Below are 26,027 nucleotides of genomic sequence, written 5' to 3' on the forward strand. Positions count from 1 at the left end.
CGCATTATTTGTAGCATGTAAGTACAAAAATCGAAATGCTTGGTCTCGACATTGACACTAGTTGTAGTCAGTAGCAAAAATCGTATTAGAACTTACCAGTTCATTGGGGTATTCTCAGTTTGCTACAAGATGAATAGGAGATTCAATTAGGCTTCGAACAAAACTTTCTTCAATTCTTCTTCTTACAACGCCGTCTCCCTGCGGAGGTTGCGATCCAAGTGGCTATTGTCGCACGAGAAACCGCAGCTCTGAAAATTTCTGTAGACATCTGTCCGATCCATCTGCGCAAGTCTTTCAGCCATGAATTTTTTCTACGGCCGACCGACCGTTTTCCTTCGATCTTTCCTTCTATTATCAGGCGGAGAATCTCATATCGCTCTCTCATTATATGTCCTAGTTACTGCAACTTTCTCTCTTTGATTATCGTGAGAAGTTCTTTATGTTCACCCATTTGCTGTAGGACCTCTATGTTTGTCGTATGTTCCGTCCAAGATATCCGCAGCATTCGCCTGTAAGCGTACATTTCTTCAATACTGTAATGTTTTTCTCATTTCTTCCAACTTATTTTGACTGTTTTTAACGGTGGGGTGGATCTAGATACACGTTTCTTACTTACTTACGTCAATTTTATGCTGAAAATAGCCCTCTGGGCGTCAATGGTTAGGTTGCGTGCATTACCTCGCAAGCGTGTACGTCAATTAAAAAAATTTTTGGAAGGTACTTACAATAAAATCCAAAGAAATTATGATAGAACCTAAACACTAAAGAGAATTTATTTCCGTTGGAATTTTTTATTTAAATGAATTTTCAGTGTAATAAACCAAGAACATTTTTCGAAAGATTGTGTTTGGACATTGCCGAAGGCGAAGGTCTGTTCGAGGTTTAGTCGGATAGAAATTTTTTTGCTAGAAAAAATGAAGAGAAAAAACAATTTATTTAAGGGTGCCATTAACAAAAGAACAATTAGAAAAGTTGAGTGAAGACTTATTAGTTTCTATAATGATGATTGTGATGTAATTTTTATAAGCTCTTGCTTTTGTACACCACTTTTGGCAAACCGACTAAACGCGATCTATTGGAGTGATTAGTATCCAATTATGAATATCTTTCCCAATGGGCGTATTATCACACCAGTGATCATTTTTTTGGTTTCTAGTGACGATTTATTCTTAAGAATAATCTGTTGGTTTCAATTTTTGGGCCACTTTTTGGCACCAATTTTTTAAAGAATGTGACAGGATAAATGTTACTATCACAGCTATTAAAAATTTGCTTTCAGTACACATTCTTGAACTACCTTGGCAAGTCCTGTCGAATACAGGGTTGCATTAAACTCGATTTGTCACCGAACCATCGTTGTTTGATTCGATACAAAAATAGTCAGTCAAGCAAGCAGCTGCTTCCTTACCTCGCTAAGCTAATTCTACCGCGGCTATGTGATAAATTCCCGTTTCAGCCTTTCAGGGGTATTTTCATTCCATGAATTTATTATTTTCGTTATTTTCACGGAACTTGATGCTGTCGAACTTGGTTTCCTTTTACACGTATTTTATTGAAGTTTTCGTCGTATAGAATCGCGGGCATCTTGCGCTTCTTGAAATACAACAATTTTGAATGGACCAATCATAACTTTCATTTCTTTATAATATTTTTCTTGTAACAGCTTACTTGTTAGGTTTTGACCTTAGTTTCTCTAAACTCTGTACCATCTTTTTTTCTCAAGTTTCACAGCCCAATCCTTTAAAATCAAAGCCATTCCTTCCGCCTTCCGATTTCCTTCTAATTGATACTTTCTATCATTACAAAAAACCATAAACCCTTCTCAGTATTACAACCTAACCGTAAAATTTTGAAATATTTGAAAAGTCATAATCGAAATAAATCAATATGTATCTATGGCAACGTGATGAAGTGAAAACAGCCCATGTGATCTGTTTTTAGTAAAATGATGTACTGATTGGATGTCTTCAATTGGATGACCTCAAATTAATTGATTTCATTGGATTTCTACTGGAACAAAAATCGTTCGAAACTAAAATAATTTTTTAATGGTTTTATTTTTTAAAAAAATAATTTTATAGATGAAAACCCCTCAGATTTTAGAACAATTTATACAGCTTTGTATTTTACTACAAAGCAAAAATACCGAACATTAAACTTGTTTTATTACGTTAACTCAAAACTTATTCTACACAAAGTATTTATATTTGTGTAACTTTGTTTGAAGCATTCTTGTTTTGTACGTATATAAGAAGGGCTCTACGACAAAAACGAAAAAAAAAATAATTATTCTTATCTAATTTAGAAGATAATTTGAGAAAACTTATTGATTAACAATCAAAAAACAATGTTTAGTTTGTTGAAAATTGACTTAAATAAAAAAATTCCATTGGGAATTAATGCTCTAAAGTGTTTAGATTGCCCCATATATATCTTAGATTTTTTAATTTACTTTGAGGATATTCTCAGCATTAAATTAAAATTATAAATAATAGAGGTGCAGTTCTGGGAATCAGAATTCAAAAACGTTTATACTTTTCGAGCCAAAAGCGAAAAACCAAACACCATTTTTTGTAGATGTTTGATTGTTTATAACTTTTGGAATTTTTATGGGCTAGTTGACTTTTCGAACACAATGATCTAATACATTATTTATTTTAAATTTACACCACATCACAACTCAAATGCTAATTAATTAATTAATTAAACTAATGAAATGCACATAAAAGTTAACAATTAAACTAATTTAAATAGTAACAGAAGTAACACTCAGAAGAAATTTGATTATATAGTATACAGAAGGATACGAAAAAAGCAAACATAACAATTGTAGATGATAACTCGAATGCGGATAATGCAAAATTCACAAAAAAATTATATTAGAGATAGTGCTGCAAAAATATCTAAAGAGCTCTGCATATGAAGTGATATTGATTCTCTCTCTATATATAAAGGCGAAAACTTTGGTACACGTTCATTCTATTCTACGAGAGTTTCTACTTTAGTTCTGAGATAGACAAATAAAAGCAAATTATATATGGCCTTATTTTTCTTTAAAATATTTTCCATTAAGATGAATTTACTTTTGCACACGATTGAACCATTCCTATTGAGGTACCTCCGAATTTATGTGATTTGAATGCATCAACCGCTTCTTCAGGTGTCGAAAAAAGTTGACCTTGCAATTTACTTTTGATCTGCGGGAATCAGAAGAAATCATTGGGTGCCAATTTGTCTGAACTGATGTGTGAGAGCCCGCATTGTCGTGGTGAAGAATGATTCGTCTTCTGCGATTAGTTTCCATAATTTTTCCGAACACTTCTGGCAAACAAATGCTGGTGTACCAATCAGAATTGACCGTTCTACGTTGCTCTAATGGAACGATGGCGACATGCCCAGTTATTCCGAAAAACCAAGCTATTATTTACTTCGATGTGATTCGGGGGCGAACAACTTTTGTTGGATTTGACTCGTCTTAAAAGACCCATACAGTCGATTTTTGTTTAGTTTCGGGTTCATATGCATACATCCATGATTCGTCGCCTGTCACGATTTTATAGATGTCTTTTGAAGCACAAAGATTGACTTTTTTTAGCATTTCTTTGCACCAATCGACACGTGCTATTTTTGAAGCGATAACCAATTTATGCGGTATCCAACGTGAACCAAAATTAAATGATACCAGAGGAACTAATGCCAAAGTATGCCTAAATCTTACGGTATGTCACATGACTATCTTTCAATATCAATTTACTCACAGCATCGATGTTTTCTGGTACAACAGCCGGTACATGTAAGAGTCTATTATTTCCGCAAACGTAATTTTTTAGAAAGTTTACCAGTTCAAGAAATTATTCAAATTTCTAGAATGAAATTATATGATTAGAGAAAAATTTAATACAACCAAATATAATAAATACTCCGATGAAGACCAAAGTTAAGTCGAAACTTAAAAACATCATTTATTAAAATAGACTAAAAACCGACAACATTTATCCATTCCAAATAATATTTAAAAAAAGTTCAAAATTAAATAGAAAGATGAAATATTTAAGATATCGCGTTTCATAAAAAATTTAACAAATAATCACACACAAATTTTTTGCAGTCATATCTGTTGATTGTAATTTTATTTTGCAGTAATTAATTTTGCAGTTTTACGATACAATTAATTGATCTTTTATCTTTCATCAGCCATTACTTTATAAACTCAGTGTAGTTAATGAAGTAAATTACTATAAAACCATTAATCAAGAAATTAAAATGGTTTAGATGTGAAGACCAATTATAGCAGTATCTTTATTATGATTTGAATGTGAATTAGAGCATTCGAAAAACTACTCACATAATTTGATTTTTTTCATGATAATTGTTTGAATTTATGTTATTGATTGCCTCATGACGGATCAATGAATATATAGGGTTATGATGAAGTAATGCCCAAAATTCGTAAAAACTACCATTCTCATTTTAAAAAAAAATGTAAAAACACGCCAAACTGTTCAATTTATTTGTTTAATAAAACATCAAATTTATCAAATTTATGACAGATTTTTTTCATACATCATTAGGTAAAGTTTGCATTCCTGCATTAAAAAAAAAATAAATCAATAAACTTAATTTTAATAATAACTTTCGAATTAACTAAACCATTGAATCAAAACCATTTCTTAATTTGCTCAAAATATTTCCCGTCCACTATCTGACATAGGGTCAACTCGATTTACAGAGTTTTCGATCATCTGCCCATTAAGTATTGGAGAGTTTTCAAATGTCCCAACAGAAAAAAATCAAAGGGGGTAAGATTAGGTGATCTAGGTATCCAGTTCATAGATCCATGTCTTCCAATCCGCCTTCCTGCAAACTGGTTATCCGAAATCTTCGAACATCAAGACTAGGTGCACCATTTTGTTGGAACCAAATATTAGGCTTCTAATTCCCTCCCTATTATTATATAAATCCTCTCAGTAGCAATATTGTCGATTTAATGTACCACTTAAACAAAACGTTGCCTCGACTGAAAATACTACCTTGTTAATTTGTTTCATCACAATGCTTGAAGTTTTCAAAAAATTTCAAGTGTCTGTCCGGATTATCTTGAACAAGTTGATTTTTATATTGGTGCAGTTTTTCTTTCTTTAAAATATTCACTACAAACGACTTTCCGTTTTTTTATAGTTTAAAACAATTTTTGGATTGTATCCATTATTTTAAGCAAAATGATAGTATATACTGTAACAACAAAAGGTGTTACAGTAATGGATGCTACGGGATACATTTTTCGGCATCTAGTAATTCTGGATTCTATCCAGTTTTGGAGCTATTTTCAAAGTTGTGAAGTTTCTAAAATTAGTTAAATCAATATATCTGCAGATCTAGTGAGATTTGCACCAAAAGATTTAACATCACACCACCAGGAAAATATTTAGTGACCATTAAACTCGGCCCAACATATAGATTTCTTTTCACAGGTCGACATTACTGTCACTACAGTGACTATATTGTTAGTTTCTGCCATGGTTCTGTTGTCGTTTGTCAACCTTTCACATAAATCAGCCGGTATTGAAAATTGCTCGACATTTCGTGTTATCAATGTAATTACGGTTACGTGATCATTGAAAATGTTGCAGAAGTATTTGTTTCGAACTCAAGTATTTGTGTGGACCATAGCATTCAAAGAAGGTTATGAAGTCGTGAATCACATGTCTCATGCGAGCCGTCCATCCACCTTTGTCAGCATAAAAAATGTTGAAGAAATGGTTCTTTGAAATCATCATTGTCGATTTAAATTATTCTAGTTGATGTTACGTGGTATAAGTAAACTCGTACTGAAACAACTGAATTTTTTGCGGAAACAACGGCGAGTAGAGGTCGAAATTACTGTTGTGTGATTCAATATGAATACCTTCCAGAGGGTCAAACGGTCAATACGGAGAATTAGTTAGCTGTTTTATAGCAAACCAGATTTGGCTCTCTGTGACTTTTTTCTCTTCAAGAAAGTCAATAATAAATTTGGGGAACGCGTCATGAATCTATTATAGCTATAAAAATGAATTTATTCATCTTTACTCGAAGCCATCCCAGCTAAGACATAGAGCAAGTATGTCGAAAAATGGATCAAGCGTTGGCATTGGTGTAAGTTTTTATACTAATTTCACGTTAACTGTTTCTGTTGTTGGATAAATATGATGAAAAAAGAATTTCGACTGTTTTTGATTATTTTTCATGTGAAAAAATAATTAGAAAACAAAAGAAAAATGACGTTAAGATTATGCTGAAAGTGTTCCGTCTCATGAGATGATTTGTGTGTTTTTTTGTGCTTTTAAAAGTGTCTATATGTGCACAAATGATTCTGAACGTCTGGAACTGTCAATTACAGTACGTCAAAAATAATTAATGAAATTCGTACTTGTCGAATGAAAGTAGGTGAGATTGTAGATATTTCAACCGAACAGGTATGAAATATAGAGCTTGAAAAAACTATGCGCAAATTGGGTGCTGCGATTGCCTAGTGCTGATCAAAAGGACGATAAATTTGAAATGTTTCAATATCTTCGAACGTAAAACAAGTGTATTTTCTATCTATATATCACAGTAGGTGAAACTTGGTAAAATTATTATCTCCAAAAACAAAAAAATCCTCCTAAAAAGGTATGGTCAATAAGTTACAGATTTTTGGGATTATAAATGTTAAAGTATCATGATGCTTGAAGAAAATAATTCTATTACGACAATGCTCCTGTCCATTTGTACGCTATTGCCTCATCCGTCATATTCACCTGATCTGGATCCCACGTATTACTTTCCGTTTCCAAATGAAATAGATAATTGCAGAAAGATTATTTTTTAGATTATTGGAAAAAATTTGGAAGTGAGTCAACTAAGTGAATGGAGTTGAAAAATTTAATATTTTTCCACAGTAAAGTAACTTTTTCATTGAAAATGCAAACCGCTAGCTCTATTTTTACCTACAAAACGTGCATTTTAATGAAAGCAGTCAGTCCCCTCATAATCAAATACAAATTAAAGGGATCCACTATTTTAGAACTATTCCCTTAACGGGGATTGATAGTATCAAATTACGACTGTCGCCTGTTCGTCTGTGTTCATATGTCGCTTCACTTCTCAGGTTTATTTTCGGAACGTTGTGTTCTTTACATAAAGGAATGCAGCATATTTTTAGAAAATATTTTATAAACGAATTTACAATTTTTTTGAACAAATATTACTCTACTTCAATATAGAGAAATTTCTTTTTACTTCTTAGACATTTTTGTTTTTTGTGATAAATTGTCTTGAAATTGGTCTATTTTGATGAGAAATTAGTTTCAAAATTTTCTGGTAAAGACCAAAATAGGTCAAAACGTCAATTTTCACTTGTTTTTTGAAACTAATTTTCTATCAAAAAAAACATAATATATAATATATTATATTATATATATATATATATTAGTATATTATTCTCGAGTGTATAATAACTCATTATACGTGAGTAGAATACTATACTTAATCCACGACTACTAAAGATTTCTGTTTTTTAGTTTTTTATTGGAAAATTTTGTTACTAATTTAGAAACACTATTATTTTATTCTAACAACTACTTCAAACAATATATTATTGTTCATTTATACCTAGTACATAGTTATCGAAAATTATAATAATCGTATATCTCCGCAATAATCAATCAACACAAAAATCTATGTTTTAGTTTAACATTTAACAAATATTGGGCATAAAATGTTACAAGAGGATGGGATTTATTTATAGTTATTGCCTATTAACAGTTCAAAATTCATATGCCATATTATATACTTTCCTTGACTTTTCCAGTAATAAATTTCAGCAGCCTCTCTAATTTCTCTTCTCCAAGTGGTGTTAGAGAAAAATCACTTTCAGTTTTTATATCCATTTTTAGTTGTTGTTTTAACATAATGTACGTAACATAAAATATCTAAACATACAATAATGTTGACCGGTTTGAATCAAATTTATTTTGTTACAAAAGCTACTACAATTTATCAATCGTTTCAAAACCATGATACCTACGTTAAGAAACAATAAGACGACAAATACATTAATGACGCTATGTTTACAGGACTAAATTGAAAATATTTAGTAGTGTTTCACATGATAAGATTATAAAAAACGTTTTTTTTTCAACAAAACAATATAGCTAGATTTAGAAAGCTGTGATTAATGGATTCATTAATCACTGCTGCAAATCAGATTATTATCTATAAGTTAGATAGTTTCTAACTTTGGAAAAAATTTTATCGGCTAAAAATAAAATATTTAAATAACATTTTAGTTTCTCCAATTGCAGAGAGGTCGTTGCACGGCTATCCACCTAGGAAGGCGGAACACGACCTTTACCTACCTACTCAACGTTTAGAATAAGTTAGGGGCTCAATATTTGAGCTATTAGTTATTATTACGCTCCGTGTATACAGCCGCACATCATTTAACGAAGCCGGGCCTAATTTAAAGTAGTGGAAAATTTAGTGTGACGGGTACACAGGCGCACGCCTTCGGACGGCGCTGGTCATAATTTGATGTAGTGGAAGCTATAAAAGATGGTGGATGGGTCGATTTACTATTGGGTGACTATTGTTCCTGGACTTTGCAGCTTGACAAAAGTTTCTATTGTGATCTACAATTATCGCATGAGCATATATAAAGCAGAAGCTAATATGTAGCACAGTAGTTAGTTGATTATTTAAGATACGTGTCGAACTATACAAAGAAGTTGAGCGGTAAAGAAGTGACATCTAAAGTGAAGTGTTACTTACTAAATTATTAGAAGAGTTGTTTTGTAATTAAGTACTATTTCATCAACGAACCTTTTCCTCAACCTTCAAACGATGCAATAGAATGAATAGTTAATATACTCGTATCATGTATTTATTTTGAGAGTTAAATTTTTCTAATTCCCATTTTCTCTTTTTTTGACTTTTTGAAAACTACTATCGCAACACACATTGTCGGACCAAAGTAATTAAACCACGCCACCAAGGGTATAATCGCTAAGTTAATTGTCGAATTTGATTATGAATTTTATAATTATATATGTACAATAACGTTGGTTTGTGAACCTTCAATATAGTTCTTCCCTTTATAATAACAAAAGTTTAAAAGCGGCATCGATGGACAGATTTAATTTTTATAAAAACACTGGAACAATCTGCTTCGAGTAAAGAATTTACACTGTCGCACACTGGGGCGGAACACCAGGTTAATGGACATTATGATTTTAAGGCCATACTGCCAAAAGCTTAAACGTAGACACCCATTATTATTTAACGAATAATCGATTTCTGTATTCAAATTTTAATTTTGATATTCAGGGTGGCCCAGAAGAAATTTTTTTTTATTTGAACCCTATTATTTGACATCATAAATTGATTTGATACCCTATTTCCAGCAACTTTTACTTAGGTAATTTTTTTTATAGATTTTTTCGGAGTTTTTCGGCGAACCAATATAAGGGAGTAGGTATAACTCAATTTTTAATCATCAATCATAATCTTTGAAACCTATACGGTTTGTTCCAAAACATTTCAAAACGTCTCGATTTTTCTTCATATTGCTTTTAATTTTTTAATTGACTTTCTTGTTTTTACAATTCTTGAGGGTGAACGACAATAATAATTTTATAAAGCATGAATAAAAGCATATTATAAACATTCAAATCAAAGAAACAGGAATTTCTAGGGACAACATTTAGAAATAAGCAAGAGCTAAAAGGAAAAAAAAATTTCCTTGTAAAATGGCACGAACCCGGCAGGTGATTATCAATGGAAAGTAAACTATGAGCCTTATAGCAAAACTAAATAATAGTTATTCATTTTACAAGGAAAAAGTACTAGATTTAAGCTGAGGGTTGTATGAAAAACCGAATGCTAAAATCTAGTATTTCTCTCGTGTATAATACACAATTTTTTTTATGACGGGGAAAACAATGATTTAAATTTAAAAAATTTAATTATTACAATATTCAAGTCATATTTGACATTTGTAGGCTTTGTTGTACATGGAAACTTTTGAAGTAATCAAATAGCTGTCAATTTAATTTTGTGATTTGATTTAAAAATTGCGAAATTAGTAGTTGTTTAGAAGAAGGAGACTGAATTAGTTGGAAGTATCCAAAGTAGCGCCATGAAAATTATTGCCAGCTAAATAGCGGAAAATTTACGAAACCGCGTATTCAACATTTATGGAATGGAAGGTGGAAAAAAACAGTTATTTCTTGGAGGCGGTGTTATTAGCTTGTTTTTCGATATTGAAACATCAAAAGTCATCAACAGTGTAGTCCAATTATTCAATGATTAAAAGTATGTTACGAGCCAATAATAATGTTCACGTTTCAAAATATTTCAAACTAATTACATTTCTGAACTAAAATGGGAAAGGTTACAAGCACAAGAAAACTGCGATTCGATTTTTTTGAGTACACAAATTATTGTTTTTTTTTTATAATGTTCTCGATAAAGTTTATTTAATGGTCAAAGTTGTTGTTGTATTTGAGATTGCAGGAGCTAAAATTGATTTTGGAACCGCTGTTTTTATTCAATAATTTCTAAATGTAATTTGTAAAATATTTGACGTCACACTACGGGGGAAGGACATGAAATTCGTGTGAAGGAATTTATGGATAACCCCTATATAAAGGAAATAAAACTTTATTGTATACTAAAATATTCTAACATTAAATATCTACCTTTTCTTATCTTTTTATACAATATCCGGGAAAAAAGTACTCATTTGTTTCCCGGGAAAAAAGTAATTTCATAAAAAGTGACATTTTGTTACCCGTCAACAGAGAAAGAATGTCAAACTTTTTTCCATAGAAAATAGTTATTTTTTAAGAGCATTTAAAAAATGACTGACTTCAAGCTTTGGTGTAGGTGCTGATTGCTGCGGAACATTTATAAAATAATTTTCCTAAAGTAATTCCCAGTTTACTTGTATCCCGTATTGAAATTGACTTTTTCGCTTTTTTTAAGTAATCATTTATAATTTTATATTGTTTATTCATATCTTAATATATCACAACTTTCACCCTGTATATTAAATCGCTTATGGCTTTGAATTTTTGCTAAAATATCTAGGAAGTATTAATATAAAATTCATTAATTCAATTCTTTATAAAAATCTTTAATTTAAACCATCCGTTATCGCGAATCTTCATAAGATGTAATGTTTTGCAGGACAGTACTAAATATTGCTCGGGATCTGATAATTTGGTTAATAATGGATTCTAATACTTTTGAAACATATTCAAAGTGGGTACTAGAGTTTGAAAAAGCTTACAGACTATAAATTTTTGGATAATTTTTTCAATTATTCAGTTTCTTAACAGTTTAGATCCCGTGATCTTTTACCTATATGCTTTACTCGCAGAAGATCAATTTTTTACGATTATACATCTACTGTTACAATTTAGTATCTACCTTTAACGATAGTACCTGTTTTCATTTCTATTCATAAGATTTCTTCATATAAGGGTTTTGTACATACACTTTGACCTGAGAGATCTATGGCGATGGCGTCCCTCTCTTAGACTACAACTCTTCGTACATTCCTAGATTCTCAGAGCATTGATGAATGCTGTTCTTTGAGACGGTATCAGGGAGGTTAGCTCTCCACTTTCTATTCCGGCCAAAGATTATTCGGGCAAAGGGGCCTACTTTCTCGGTGCTACACGTATTATATGTTTCGGTGTTTTACGTTTTTCTGCACAGAATCTACAATCACAAGAGTTTTTTATTTTTATTCTCCTAAGGTGTTCATTCACGTGACCAGTTGAAGCTATGCGAAAAACGTTATTCCTCTTAGGTCAAGTTTTCATGATTCAATGTGTAGTTCTTCTCAGGGAGAAACCACTCTTTCCCTTGGAAACACAACTGTTCAGAACTGATGATATTTTTTTGTCAAATTATTTGTTTTATTTGTACAGTTTATTAATTGTTTGTAGAAAATTCATGATTAACTTTCAGACTTGATTGTGTCTGAATAAATTGCTTTAATAGCTGTTTCACTGTCAGTAGCTCCTGTCCAAATTGAATTGTGTGTACCATACTAGAACTTCATCTTGGTATCTTCGATCCTCTTGCGATTTCAGAGGTTTTGTATACTTTTTCACTAAAGGTTAGTGTGTCCTCTTTCCAACTCTTTTTGTCACTCAGAAATAATCAGAAATTAATCTGTTATTTGTAAATATCTTTTTGGATTTATAGGAGGAGCATTTTGCAACGAGTGACTTCCATTATCCTGAATGTGTAATGTCCCTTTTGATTGTCTTTGGTTGGTTACTCTGGTGATGAACGCGTTAGTGTGTCTTTCTACGCTAGTGTGCAGCAGAGTTAGGACTAGAAATTCATTCATTGTTGCTGATGGACGAGTCTTCGTCTTCTCTGTAATGCACATACATTATCATTTACAAGATATTATTTCATTCTATGAATTCAATCCATCTTTTCCTAAAACGGCTCAAATACGAAAGCGTTCCCAATCTCGAAGACATATTCCCAATAAGCATCACAAATAAGTTCGATTATATGAAGAACTAAAGCTAGAATGTATGTCTATAGAAATAGAGCAAATAAATACTATCGACTACTGAATAATTGTGATATTAAGTATACATCTTGACATATATATTTGATGGAGAAGGACGGTCCTGAAAATGTGGGGGATTGAAATATTGTATAGTGTGTGGTTGGGACTGAAGACTGTAGTACTCGTGAGCTAATCCCCCGCAATTACATTGTGACTTAATTACAACCTATCGCACAGTTTTCTTGATTCATTACTTCCCACGTGAAGTTAATGATGAACTAGCCGATGTCGTGTGCAGTGACGTTCGAGTTCGTAATCAAAATTAATGGATAAATCGATACAATTTATAATAATTATTATCAATTGTATGTGTTTTATATAAAACTCCATTTGTTTACTCGAGCTTTTCATTTTCTTGTTTCTATTATGCAACTAATTAACTAATTCAGTTCTATGCACATCAATTTAGAATCAGGATTTTATCTGATGTTTATAACGATTTTGTGCTTATATTGCCCCGTGGAAACCGATGAGACATAGCTCAGTTTGCTATGTTACCAATTTTAGGGATCCTAGTGGATAAGTTTACGATTAAGAGCTGTCTGTTATAGTCGTACCTTCGAAACGTAGACGAGACCAAGGGCGGATCCAGCTTTGGCGCCAGGAGGGGGTCACATAGTCGTGGTCAAGTCAAGAATTTATAATTTAATTTTGATAACAATAGATATACGTAAAAAGTTGTTATAAAGGTACGTAAGTATTGTGCTTACAAATATTTATTCTTTATTGTACACTTGAAAAACACATAATAACTTGTACATATACACGTACATATTGTCATCTTTTCTTGAAGACATCCAGAGAAGCACTACCACGCACGGAATGAGGTAGCCTATTCAATATTTATATTCCATAACCGTGGTGAATGATTTGTCATAATAGCTAGAGGTATGTCGAGGGGTATGACGCAAAACTCCGCAAAAGTTTCCAACAAATAAAATAAAAACAGACTAAATACATATATTTAAATAACAAATTCAATTTTTCTTTTACGTCATTTCCTGAAACGCGTTATTGCGTCATTTACGTCAGTGGGTACGTTTTTATGAACGTGGAGAAGTTCCAGTCCAGTTAGGCGATCTTCAACCATTGAAGATCTTAGCCACGATTTAACTCTACGTAACGTAGAGAAAGATCTTTTTGCTGTTGCTACACTGACAGGTAGTGTAGCCATAATACATGAAAATTTTCTTATATTAGTATACATATCGATGTCACAATTTAAAATAAGATCAGAAAGCGACAGGCTTCACTGCCACGCCTGCCACTTCACCATCCATAGCCGATATTCATTTACAATGACATAAACTGGAGTGTTATCTAGTAATAATGTATAGTCGGTAGCTAGTTGTTTCACAGTTTCAATGTCTTCATTACTATATTCGCTTTTTGGAATGAAAGCTGAAACAAATTAAGGTAGTAAGAAATGTTAGTTTTTTAACTTAGAACTATGTTATGATATGTTGAAGTTTAGTCGTTCCGATACCGATTGAGGTTAGGTCTATCTAGACGTTACGTAGTCGACAAGCGCGTGCGGTAAAATTCAAATTTTTGATGCGTTCATTCCCAAACGTTTGCCATCATACAAAGTTATTATGTTATATTATATTAGATTCATTAAATATTGAAAGTATGTAGTTACATAAAATCTGTATGGTGACAAAATATATAAATAAAATCATTATGTTCAATTAGTGGTCCACATAAGTCCTGGAACCAGCTAGGGGGGGGTATGACATCCCTGGATCCGCCTTTGGATGAGACAATACAAGTTTTATTACAGAGCAAAAATTAGTGACATTACAGGAGGAAAAAAGCACCACCGCATGACAGTGAATATTGAATAGTTTAAGCGAAGATTGTCATGAAAATGCCCTAATTAATTATCGCAAAGTTTTCATGACAAACTTGACATTCAAAGATTGTCTACATAAATTCATGTTAGAACAAGAAGTTTCGCACAAATGTTTGTATTAATACATTTAATGAAATGACCTGAATGTATTAGAAAATAATAGAAGCATCAATGCATTCAGTGGAAGAGACCATCATCATCGAGAGCCAAAAATATTGCGAATGCGCAATTAAAATTTCAAAACATTTTTTTTATATTCATAAGCTTTGCTCATTTTCTGGGTCCCTTGAACACAGATAACCTAGATTTAGATGGATCATGATAATGTTATTTGCTGTAACCAAATTGATGTCGATTGGGGGTTTGAACCTGAACTACTAACATGACATCATTAATAAATAATCTGTCACTTTTTTTCTCTACTTATCTTCGCATCAACCAGGCAGAGTTATTAGCGAGTAATTAAGGTTTAATACCTTCGATCGTTAAATCTAGATTTTACTACATAGTTTGCAGTATTTTAGGTAGTTAATAAGTTTCTTTGGGTCTTCTTGAAGTAGCTTTTCCAGTGAATGTGGTAATTGATTCATTTTTCGTTCATTGTCTTATTTTAAACAGTCAATTAAGAGGTTTTTCACTGTTAATTTACTATTGCACATCCCGCACGTTGGTTTGTGATTGTCCGCTAATAGGTAGTCTTATGTTATACGAATATGTCCGATTCTTAGACGGGAAAGGGTCACTGGTTCACTTTTACTTATATTGTTGGAGACGTGATAATTTATAACGGTTTCGTTTATGGGTTTATGTTGATTCTGATTTTCTTTTCTTGTATTTTAATCTTAAAAAATGTTTTGAAATTGCTTGTTGTTGTATATATTTTTTCCTAATCCATCTACTCTTTCATTTTCCTCTATTCCCATGTGGGATGGAACGAACCCACATGAAATTAACATTTATCTTGTTTTTTCTGAATGTGAGTAGCTTCTTCTTAATATGAATGGCAATAGGATGGTTGTGATATTGTTTGCAGATTGCCGTTAGTAAACTTTGGGAATCTATTGGCACATTTAAATTTTATTAATATCGCGTAATTTAAATTATTTGAAGGTAGCTCAAAATAGCATATTTTGAAAATGCAGTATTACAAAAGATGAAGTTACGAGATTATTAAATGAACAAATAAATTTGGAAATTTCAGTTGTAATCTTGTTGGGATTAAAATATTGAAGTTATTGCAAGAGCACTAATTTTCTAACACAAGTGAACACAACGATAGTGAATCATCAGAAGAAAATTTACAATGTATACAAGAAATTATCTAATTTCGTATGAAATTCGCCAGGTAGATATCTACTTATGCTGGTAGATCCATCTAGGACCCTGAATTTTCATTGGAAATTGCTTCAACCTTCAATAATCTGTGTTAAACGTCTATAAAATAGGTGGTTTGAAGGTTACACTATTAATCAACAGTACTACATCCATGTTCTTGCTGAATTTTCTGGAAGAATAAGAAAAAAATGCTAGAAGGTAAAGTCAGGGGCTCTCCAGCAGTGCAATAGGCTCCCTCATTCATCATTATTTGTCAAAATACTTTTAGCCCTGTTCTGCAATCCATTCATAGTTAGCTTGTTCGTAGAACCTTCTGATGTCAGATTTCTATTTGTTGATCCTCTTTATATAGATATCTTAAGAAAGCTGTTGAACCTGTGGAACATGTTCTGAAGGAACTTACAGAAGAAGACTATCGGCACTGTTCCAAGCAATAGAAGGTTATAATTAGTAAACTAATCTTTGAATACAAAATAATAAAATATATTACAGCGTCAGTTTACTAATTTAATGGCCATATTTCAAATATCGATATATTTGATTTGCGACTGACAAACTCAATAAGTTAGTTTTACAGGTGTGGTTAAACTTTTATTCCTTAGGGGTGACTTTCAAGGATTGCCTGAAAAGATTTCAACCTAACAAAGAAACAATACATTTTATTTTTAACATAGTTTCCTTTTAAGTCTATAAATTTAGTCCAGCAATGCTTTAACCTTTTTAACTTTTTTAAATAATAGCAGCCGTTTTTTTGTCAAAATAGCCGTTTATGTATGTGATAACGACCACTTCTAATCAAAATCTCACTTCTGCAAGTGAGGTTAAGAAGTAGGGTCCAGTTGCTTGTGGCTTTTTAGATGATAGTCGATGAGTACAATTCGATGACTATCCCAAAAACGGTGGCTAGCACGTTCCCGGTCGATGAAACCATGCGTATGCGCTAGACACTTTCTTATAGTGCCGTGGGAAAAATTCTGAACAACATTTCTCCAGTTATAAAACAGAGAGGAATTATGGCTGCTGGTACTATCCGTATCAACAGATTTGTAAAGCCATCATCGCTAAGCGACAAAGAAATGAACAAAGAGCAAGAAATGAACAAGAAATGACTAGCTATGATGAAGATGTAACTGTGGTCAAATGGTTGGATAAGAAGATTACCCATTTAGCATCTAATTTTGTTGGAATTGGTGAAAAAGATTTAGTGAAGAGGTGATGTAAAAAAGATAAGCACTTTATTGAAGTGGAACGTCACGAAGTTGTAAGGAAGTACAATCATGCGATGGGAGAAGTAGATTTGCTAGATCAACAACAATGAGTTACTATAGGACGTTTATAAAATCAAAAAAATGGACCTTACGCATGATATTCCATGCATCAGATTTAGCAGTAGTTCAAGCATACCGAGAAAACCAAGTCGACAACGGGGCGCTTAGCACACCAAAAAACAAACAACTGACATTGCTTCACTCGGCGTCGGTTGGCTGAAAGTATGCCTAACTAAGGATAAGAATTGCTTCTTAGCATTTCATGCATAGGATACTATATTGATGCCTTTGATTTTAATTTTAATTTAGACTGTGATTTAAGTGCAATTTATTAAATCTACCCAAAGAAAAATTTTTATGATTGCTTCGTATTTCCTAATAAAAAGTTGTAAAATAAATGTTTTTATCATTATAGATAAATATCCCTTAACACTAATATTTTCTACGTTGGACGGATGTGTACATTTGTACACAAAAAGAAAAAGTTGTTTCTCTTGAAAAGCTTATAATCAAGATTTATTTATTTATTTTTCCTTAGATCTATTTACAATAGCCCAGTTGCAAGCATTTTTTTCAGGTGAAAATAAAAAAAATCAGGTCTGAAACGGTTAATAAAATACTTTTGGCATACTCACATATATTGAAATGGTTTATTATATTCTATTAAGCAACTTTTTATAAGGCAATTATAGCAGTTTTCGAGCTCGTATTGTATTTGAAAAACTATTTTGCTGTGTAGTTTATATTGCCTTCAGTTCGTGCACTGTGGTGTTTCTTAACTCAGTACCACTTGGATAATAGTGAATCCAACGAGATGCTAGTGCTAAAAGAATCTAAAGCCTTTTATTAGTTGAAAAAATTGTCGTTGACTATATATACGTATACTTTCATTTTCATAAAATTTAGGCGAAAGAAATTGTTTTATTTTCGAGCTATATTCAAAACGTTTGCGGTCGACGTATTGGACATTCGCCATATTTTAAGATGGTTTTTAAGCAAATTAATCTGTTACAATATAAAGTTCTTAAATTGTTGAAATGCAGTACTGTTATTTTTCGTTAATGTGCAAATTCTATTAATGTCAAGTTTATAGATACAAATAAATAGTCTAATCATCTTGATACATTCTTCAATTATTAAATAGGGAAGTATGAATATTTTCCTTTAAGGATTAATCACAGTTACTTCAACAATTGTTAATGACATTAATTACGACAATACCTAAAATTGACGTTATATGACTAGGGCTAAAAACTTTTATCAAAAAACGTTGAGTTGATAATTTTTAAAAATTAACTAAAATAGACAAGCAAATGATACAGAAACTAGTCTTGTTACACTCCAGTTTCTATACATTTTTGTCAACAAAAAATTGGTAACTATATATTATCCATTAACTTGAATATCTATCGTACTAACAACAAACACATTGTGTTTTACGGCGTGTTTTATGAGTTTTAGAACACTAATATTTTATAGTCCACATCAAAGGGCGACAAGCAGTTGAGTTACATTATAATGTGGAAAAAGCTAATTAATAAATTATGATACTCGTTAAAAATGTGATGATTACGAAGTATTTCTATTTATATTTTGTTGAGAATTAGAGGCGGTAGTAAGTTTGAAGTTATAGAACCATTGTACATCATATACACAGAAATTTAAAAGTAGAATGGATTAGATTAATTAGATAGATTAGAGCAATACTTCGCTTTTGATTAATAAAAGTATACTACAGTAGCTCTAAACCATCCTAAACGATCCTCGGAGTATAATAAACTCTCGTCAAAGATGAATGAACTATTAAAAACATTTTTGAGTGTGTTTTCACGATACCATTAATTATCTTTTATGGATTTTACGATACTGCTCCATGCCTATCTTTTTTGAAATTTTGTTGATAATTCTTCTCTTATGCATTTAAAAAATGGTGAGATGTTACTGATCAGTTGACAACCAATTAATGTACATGTATTTAATTTTCTTAACATCTTTGATCAAATACAGGAGCAGAGTCCGAATGTTCGTCTCAACCGTTTTTACTAACCATTCTAAAAACGTTCATAGTCCATATGAAAAAGCGTTTAGTGAAGATCTATACAAATTCGAGTGAAATTTTGTTTGTAGTTTTTATTTAGCTGAATAAATTTTATCAACACCAAGTGATATAATCAGTTGGACTTTATTTGAGGTGATTGATCAAACTCGGAGGAAAGCTTTTATTCACAAGGTTTTCTTATGAAGAGGTATTCTTGTATGAATTTTGACTTGCTGAATACAAACATGAGCAGTTCTAAGTAATTCCCAGGCAAGGTCGAGAAGTTTGAAAACATCGATTTTACTAATTATTACGTATAATAATACATATACACAAATAATAAACATATAATAATTTTTATTATTTATTATTAGATACTGGGAATAATTTTTTATACATCAGGATACATATTTCTAATTCCAATACTATTATCACAACAGGATTATTTAATGTTACTTTTGTCTAATCTGCTTCGGCATTTTATATATATTCACTCCAACTTTCCCAATTATTAAAATGAAATAACCAAAGTTGTTAGAGGCAGGGTCATTTGAAGAAGAAATGATTGGAAAAATAGAAATAATTAATCAAAACACAATTTGTCTCTATAATATACAAGTTTTTAGAATTTTTTCACCTATAATAGGTGTTTTAATACAGAATATATAATATATTACATACATAATACATAATACTATATCAAAAACACATGGGATTTCAAAGAAAAAATTAAAAGTATTAAAATTCCTAATGAATATGTATTTATTTCGTTAGATGTGGTTTCTTCATATACAAATATTCCTAGTACCATTGTGAAAAATATATTAATGAAAAAATGGGACAAAATTAAAGAATATACAGAAATATCTCAAAATGAATTTATAAAAGCTACAGAACTCACACTTACAACATATTTCAAATATGAAAATGAAATATACGAATAAATTGATGGTTGTGCTATGGGAGCTTCCATTTCAAGAGTTATGGCACAATTGGTAATGGAAGTTCTTGAGGAAACGGTTCTAAGCAAACTTGATAGAAATATTCCATTCTTTTTTCGATATGTAGATGATTGCATTATTGCTGTACCTAAGAATCAAATTGAAAACATAAGTAAAAAATTCAATTCTTATCATGAAAAAATTTCAATTCACAATCGAGGTTGAGCAAAATAATAGAATCAGTTTTCTTGATGTCACATTATATAAAATTAACAAAAACATAAGAACAGAATGGTATACGAAACCAACTTGGTTTGGTTAGGTCTATCCAATTATCAGATCCTGAATTTAAATGCTTAGCTATTCAAAAAGCAAAAACTGCATAAAAAGAAAATAATTATCCGGAAGTAATGATAAATAACATTTTCAAGAACAGGATAAACAGATACTACAATCAATTTGAAAACAAAACATCAAAACATAAAACATTTTTCCTTGCCATATGTACAAGGAATTTCCAAAACAATTATCGAATTATTTCAATAAATATGATATTAGTATAAGTCATAGAGGACATAATACATTATCCAAATATTTCACTAAATTAAAATTTGAAACACCAAAAAACAAAAGAAGTAATCAAATATCAAAAAAACATAAATTCAATTATAAACATTCGAAAATTCTTAAAACGGAATCTAATATACGAAAAAGAGAATTTTTAGAAATTGTTCACATTCATAAGAACGAAAAGCTATAAATGATAAAAAAGATCTAAATAATTTAAGTAAAATTTATAGCTCTATTTTGTAAATTCTAATAAATTTAATATATTTGAGATGTGGAAACCAAGGAAAAATTAATTTTTCTTTTTGGAACAAAGTTCTAAGTTGATTTTATCCTTATTTTGATATTCATGATGAAGGTGATCTATAGATCAATATAAATAAGCAAATTGTCAGTGTCAATATCATATTTTGATAAAGACTTAAAGAAAAGTCGATTTTTAAGTTATTTATCAAAAAGTAAAGTTCCTATAAGACCAACTTTCCTCAAAGATAGAGAGACGAGGTATAGGTACGCCACTATTCACCTCTTCCTACCCTATTCTGATTGGATTGCCATGACGTCGAATTTCGAGAGGTGGGAATAGCAGTGAAGTCAAAAGGGACCCTAGAGGGATAGAGAGAGGTTTCCTCTCGTCGATTTATTCAATTCTATTTAAATGCCGCTATGTCTATCCTCAATACTAAGTCTATGATTTTCCTCACATTTCTGTATCTGTACACTTCTTCAACCTTGCCCATTTTCAGCATCTATTATTCGAATCATTCTTGATGATCAGTTTTATTTTATAGTGAATTCTAAATAGAATGTGGTTTGAAAAAAAAATTTTGCCTATTTTTTCAAATAAAATTCTGACAATAAAATCAATAAGAATACAGAAATAAATGCATTTAATTGAATCGTTCTAGTAGAACATTCTGTATCTGTGGTCCATTTACTTACAGTTATTCATAATAATATATAACGTTATTTGTTTCAGTAGGATAGTGAAATCTCTCTTATAAAACATGCCCGTCTATATTTTTTTAAGGAGTTCGTTAACATTCCAATGAATTACTTAACATATTTTGTAGAAAGAAGACAAAGGTATCTACAAGATAAGGAGAAAGACCTTGATTTGTGTAGATGAACTTTGTATGCTTCAGTGATCTCAACACAATTACGGTTAAATACTGTTAAAAGTTATTTATTCTGCGCAATTCGTTCAGCCGATTAAAAAATAATTGTTAGGTATAAATGGAAATAACATTTTTCTTGTTACTTTAGATCAAGAAAGACGGCTAGAAAATTATATAAAATAAACCTAAATTTTTCATTGATACGAGGATATATTGAAAAATTCTTAGCCTACTATAGAACCAAACAAAATTTCAATTTCAAAAACATGATATTTGTGTGCAGGGGCGTTGTCCTGCAAAAAAACACCTTTGGATAGCTTTCCGCGTCTTTTCTCTTTAATTTTTTACCGTAGTCGGTAATGTCAGTAATGTTGAATATTAATCTCCAGTTATTGTTCTACACTTATCCAAAAAATCAATCGTGATTACTCCATGGCAATCCCAAACAACTGAAGCAAGAACATTTCCAGAACGAAACTTCTCAGGTCTTGGAGAACCTGAGTGTCGCCATTCCATCTATTGTTACTTTGTATCTAGATCGTAGAAATGTACCTAGTCTCATCCATAGTAACAATTAGGTTTACATCGTGTTCAAATCGAGCACAGATCGAACGCGATGCTTTTACCCTTGCACGCTTTTCGTCAACATTCAAACATTTGGGGATCCATTTTGCAGCAATTTTTCTCACGTCCAAATTGACGTGAACTATATGATAAACGCGTTCGAATGAAATATTTAGTGCTTAAGATATCCGTTTTAGCCCAATTCGACGGTTTGATAAAATCATCTGCATCGATATTTTCGGAGACTGACACAGAAACTGGCCTTCCCGATCAGTCATCATCTTCAATGGAAAATTTGCCCCTTTTGAAGCTTGCAGTCCAATTTTTCACATAACGCATACGAAGGACCTTGATTACTAAGGATACTAAGCATATCTTCGTAAATCTGCTTACCTCTTAACCTTTTTAAATACGGGTACTTGTTGATTGCTTTATACTCCGATTTTTAGATTTTCACAATTTCAGTAGACATATTTTTTCTTTCAATTAATTGCGTAGTAAATCTGGTTCACTTTTTTGACTTCAAATTTTACACTGACACTTCTAGTAAGTTATTGTTCGTTGCTAGGTCTAGGCTAACTAGATATCAATACATCCTCGTACAAATGGATACCTTGAATCTGATCAGTTATTCAATTTCCTCAGATCCACACGAGTCTTCTGGAATTTTTGTGATGGTGATTGATGAATCTGAAACACTACCTGATTATAGAGGGAATTTTGTCGAAAAACTCTCTGGGTAGTCACTGAACAAATCCTGGAACATTTTACTGAATATATATATAGCAAAAATTGGGATATGATTGTGTAGAAATGGAGAAAATTATCTGGAGGATCTAGAGATTTAGAGCTGAAAACACTGTATTTGTCAGCGATGGACGCGTTGGAAATATTGAATAAATGTGGACATCGTATTTTTACTAAAATATGTCTGTAGATTTACGAAAATTTTACAACAATGGCGACAAGGTCTGTCTAGAAAGTTATTATCTACAGAGCGTTTTTTCCTATTACAGGATCAACAGGATTAGTTGAATTCATTAAGCTTGAAGATCAATGTACATTAAACTGATACAACAAAAAATGTTCACATGCAATTCTTGAGTCAGTCAATATTGCAGACAGTTAAATTTTTACCTGAAAATAATATAACAGTCATTGATCATCGGCCATATGTGATTCTTGGTTATCCTTTAACCTAAAGAAATATTCTCGTGAACGACGATTTGTGACGGAGGTTGAGATAGATGGAGCCATGCTTTTGAGAGCATTCCAGTAAAGCACACTTTTAAGTAGTTTAAGCTTCGTTTATAAAAATGTATTGATGAAAGAGGTGATTACTCATTTTCCTATAAAGTCTTGCAGTTTTTTTTGTATCTCAAAATATATAGCGTCTCCTACGTAGAAAGTACAGTCTGATAACCGAACAATTTTTAAAGAATCTTCTTTAAACAGTACCAAAATGGTATGGGAATGTTAACTTCAAAAAATATCAAAAAAAATATTCAAGACTCCAAAGGTTTTCAATTTTGGAGTTTTATTTTCATCAATGAGAATTTTTAAAAATACAGTCACCATTTAAAACAATCATGTACTTATCGCTTCTTTTTGATAATAAATACTCAGATCAATTTTTTCTATTTTATTTATTTTTTCATTTTGTTTTAGGTAAGAGCATTGCAATGAATAAGCAGGTAAATATAATTTTCTTCCTACTTCGTTAGTCACGGTTATACATCGATATTCCTGCGTATTTGAAATGTCATTGTGGCAGTAGGAAAATGACAAATACGAATATGTCTATATTATGTTTAGTATCTTTGCGCCTTATCAAGTAATACGTATGATTGATTACGAACCTATTCAGGATGTTGAGTTGTTAGCAACCGAACTGAACTTATAGTCCTCTAACAAAAAACCGAGAACTGCTATAACTGATTGGTAATCAAAAGTAATCAACTCCCGAAAACAGAACTGCAGCTACTTGACTATTGTCATTGTGAGAGGCACCGAAAAAGAACGGAGACTGCACTATATATAAATGAGTTTGTAGAATCGTATGTACATTCCGAATAAAGATTTTATTAATATTTTTGATACAATATCCTGATAATCAAATAGATAATAATATATTCCATTTGCGCGTGTCCATTTCTGGCCGTGTAATAAAATGTAATATTACACTTATCTGACAACAACGCAAAAAAAGATAAGCATTAAATTTAGAAGATTTCCATAGCAGTGATATATTATCGGCATTGTTTCATTTTCCGTTTGTTTAATTCGAGATCCAGAAATTCGTTAAAACAGAATATATCTACCGACACCAGCCAGTGCTGATTTGTTAACAAATTCCAGGTCGAGATATGAACACGAGTATCAACTTTTTATGGAATGGCGAGATCTCAAAAAAGTTAAAATTGTAAATGATGATATTCTTCTAGTTTATTTTGTCGTCGAAAAAGTATATGAAATCTTTCACGTTATGAAATTGGTTCTGAATGTCGAAAAGGTGTTTAGCTATAAAAGAAATTGCTGGCACTACAAAATATCCAAAAACTATTGCTTTTTTGAAGCTGTTGGCTATATATCAAAAAGTTCAAAGTGATTTTATTTTTTGCACTTTATTGTTTTGTTTTTGCGATATGGAAAAAATCATATTTCAAGAAGTTTTACCAGTACCAATGAGGGATTTATCGTAAATGTGCAGATCTACGGCCTAAAATTATAAACAGCAGAAGATTATTTGTAGCATATCGAAATCGTGGGTGCTACGCCCAACATGTTGGATGCCATAACATCAACGCTGTGCCAAAACTTGTTGCGAAATACCTGAAACTGAAAAATTCCGAAAAATATACAGTAGATGGGCTAAGACTTTCTTCGGCAACCGATCTTCGGTTGGTGGAAAGCGGCGCTGATTTGCTCAATCTGAAAAGATACGGAGGATGGCGTTTTTTCAACGTAGCACAAAGGTACATAGGAGAATCCATACAAAAAAAAATAGAAGTATCTCAAAAATTGTTTAACTCTTCTAACTTGCAAATTACCAGCTCTGCGATATTTCATCAGGAATCAAAACATCTCCGAATCGTCCGTTTCAACATCCTTAGTTCTAAAGAACGAAATACCAAAGGGACTAAAACTTTTCAATGATACAAATTGTACAATAAATGTTACTATTATTTTTTCATTTAGTGCAGGGTAAAACAGAGAATGGGAGAAATTTTCAGAACAGCACGCTGTTCTGAAAATGCCACCTTTAGGTCTTTGTAAAAACATATGAAAACATGCTGTTTTCAGATAAGTATAATAAAAATATATTTCAGTAAACTTTTTCCTTCGCTAAATGCAAAAAGTTTTCTTTAAATTGTTCAACATGACTCATTTATGGGGCTTAATCTCAAGTTAACATTTCGATTACAATAAACTGCAATCTATAAATCATTAAGTTCACTGTTTCAACTCTAAGAATTCACTCATTAATAATGAAAACACTCTTGAGGTGGTTAATTCGGATGAGATTGGTCTCATGTTTTCATTTTTTGTAATTGATTGAGTTCTTATCGTCATAAAAATCAACAGATTTAAATTATTTTGACGTTTTCCCACCCTTCATGAACTACTGCTAAGCGCTAGGCTTTGATCCTTGATCCCTACTTTATTATACGTATTTTTCTATTATGCTCCACATAAGTTCCATTGGAATCAAAGAACATGGG

General features: G+C 31.6%; 1 protein-coding gene and 1 long non-coding RNA gene across 3 annotated transcripts in view; one reads left to right on the forward strand and one right to left on the reverse strand.

Moving 5' to 3' along the window:
• Positions 1-26,027, forward strand: part of LOC130900460 (titin-like) — a 271,357-nt gene that overhangs the window by 85,406 nt on the left and 159,924 nt on the right. The gene's annotated exons all lie outside the window — the stretch shown is intronic.
• LOC130900477 (uncharacterized) lies at positions 19,980-24,355 on the reverse strand. The gene is made up of 2 exons (XR_009060187.1): positions 24,165-24,355; positions 19,980-20,204 (listed from the first exon to the last, which is right to left on the reverse strand). It is a non-coding gene; the product is annotated as an uncharacterized LOC130900477 (long non-coding RNA).

Source organism: Diorhabda carinulata, chromosome X (assembly GCF_026250575.1).
Source record: "Diorhabda carinulata isolate Delta chromosome X, icDioCari1.1, whole genome shotgun sequence".
In the NCBI taxonomy this organism is placed as follows: Eukaryota; Metazoa; Arthropoda; class Insecta; order Coleoptera; family Chrysomelidae; genus Diorhabda; species Diorhabda carinulata.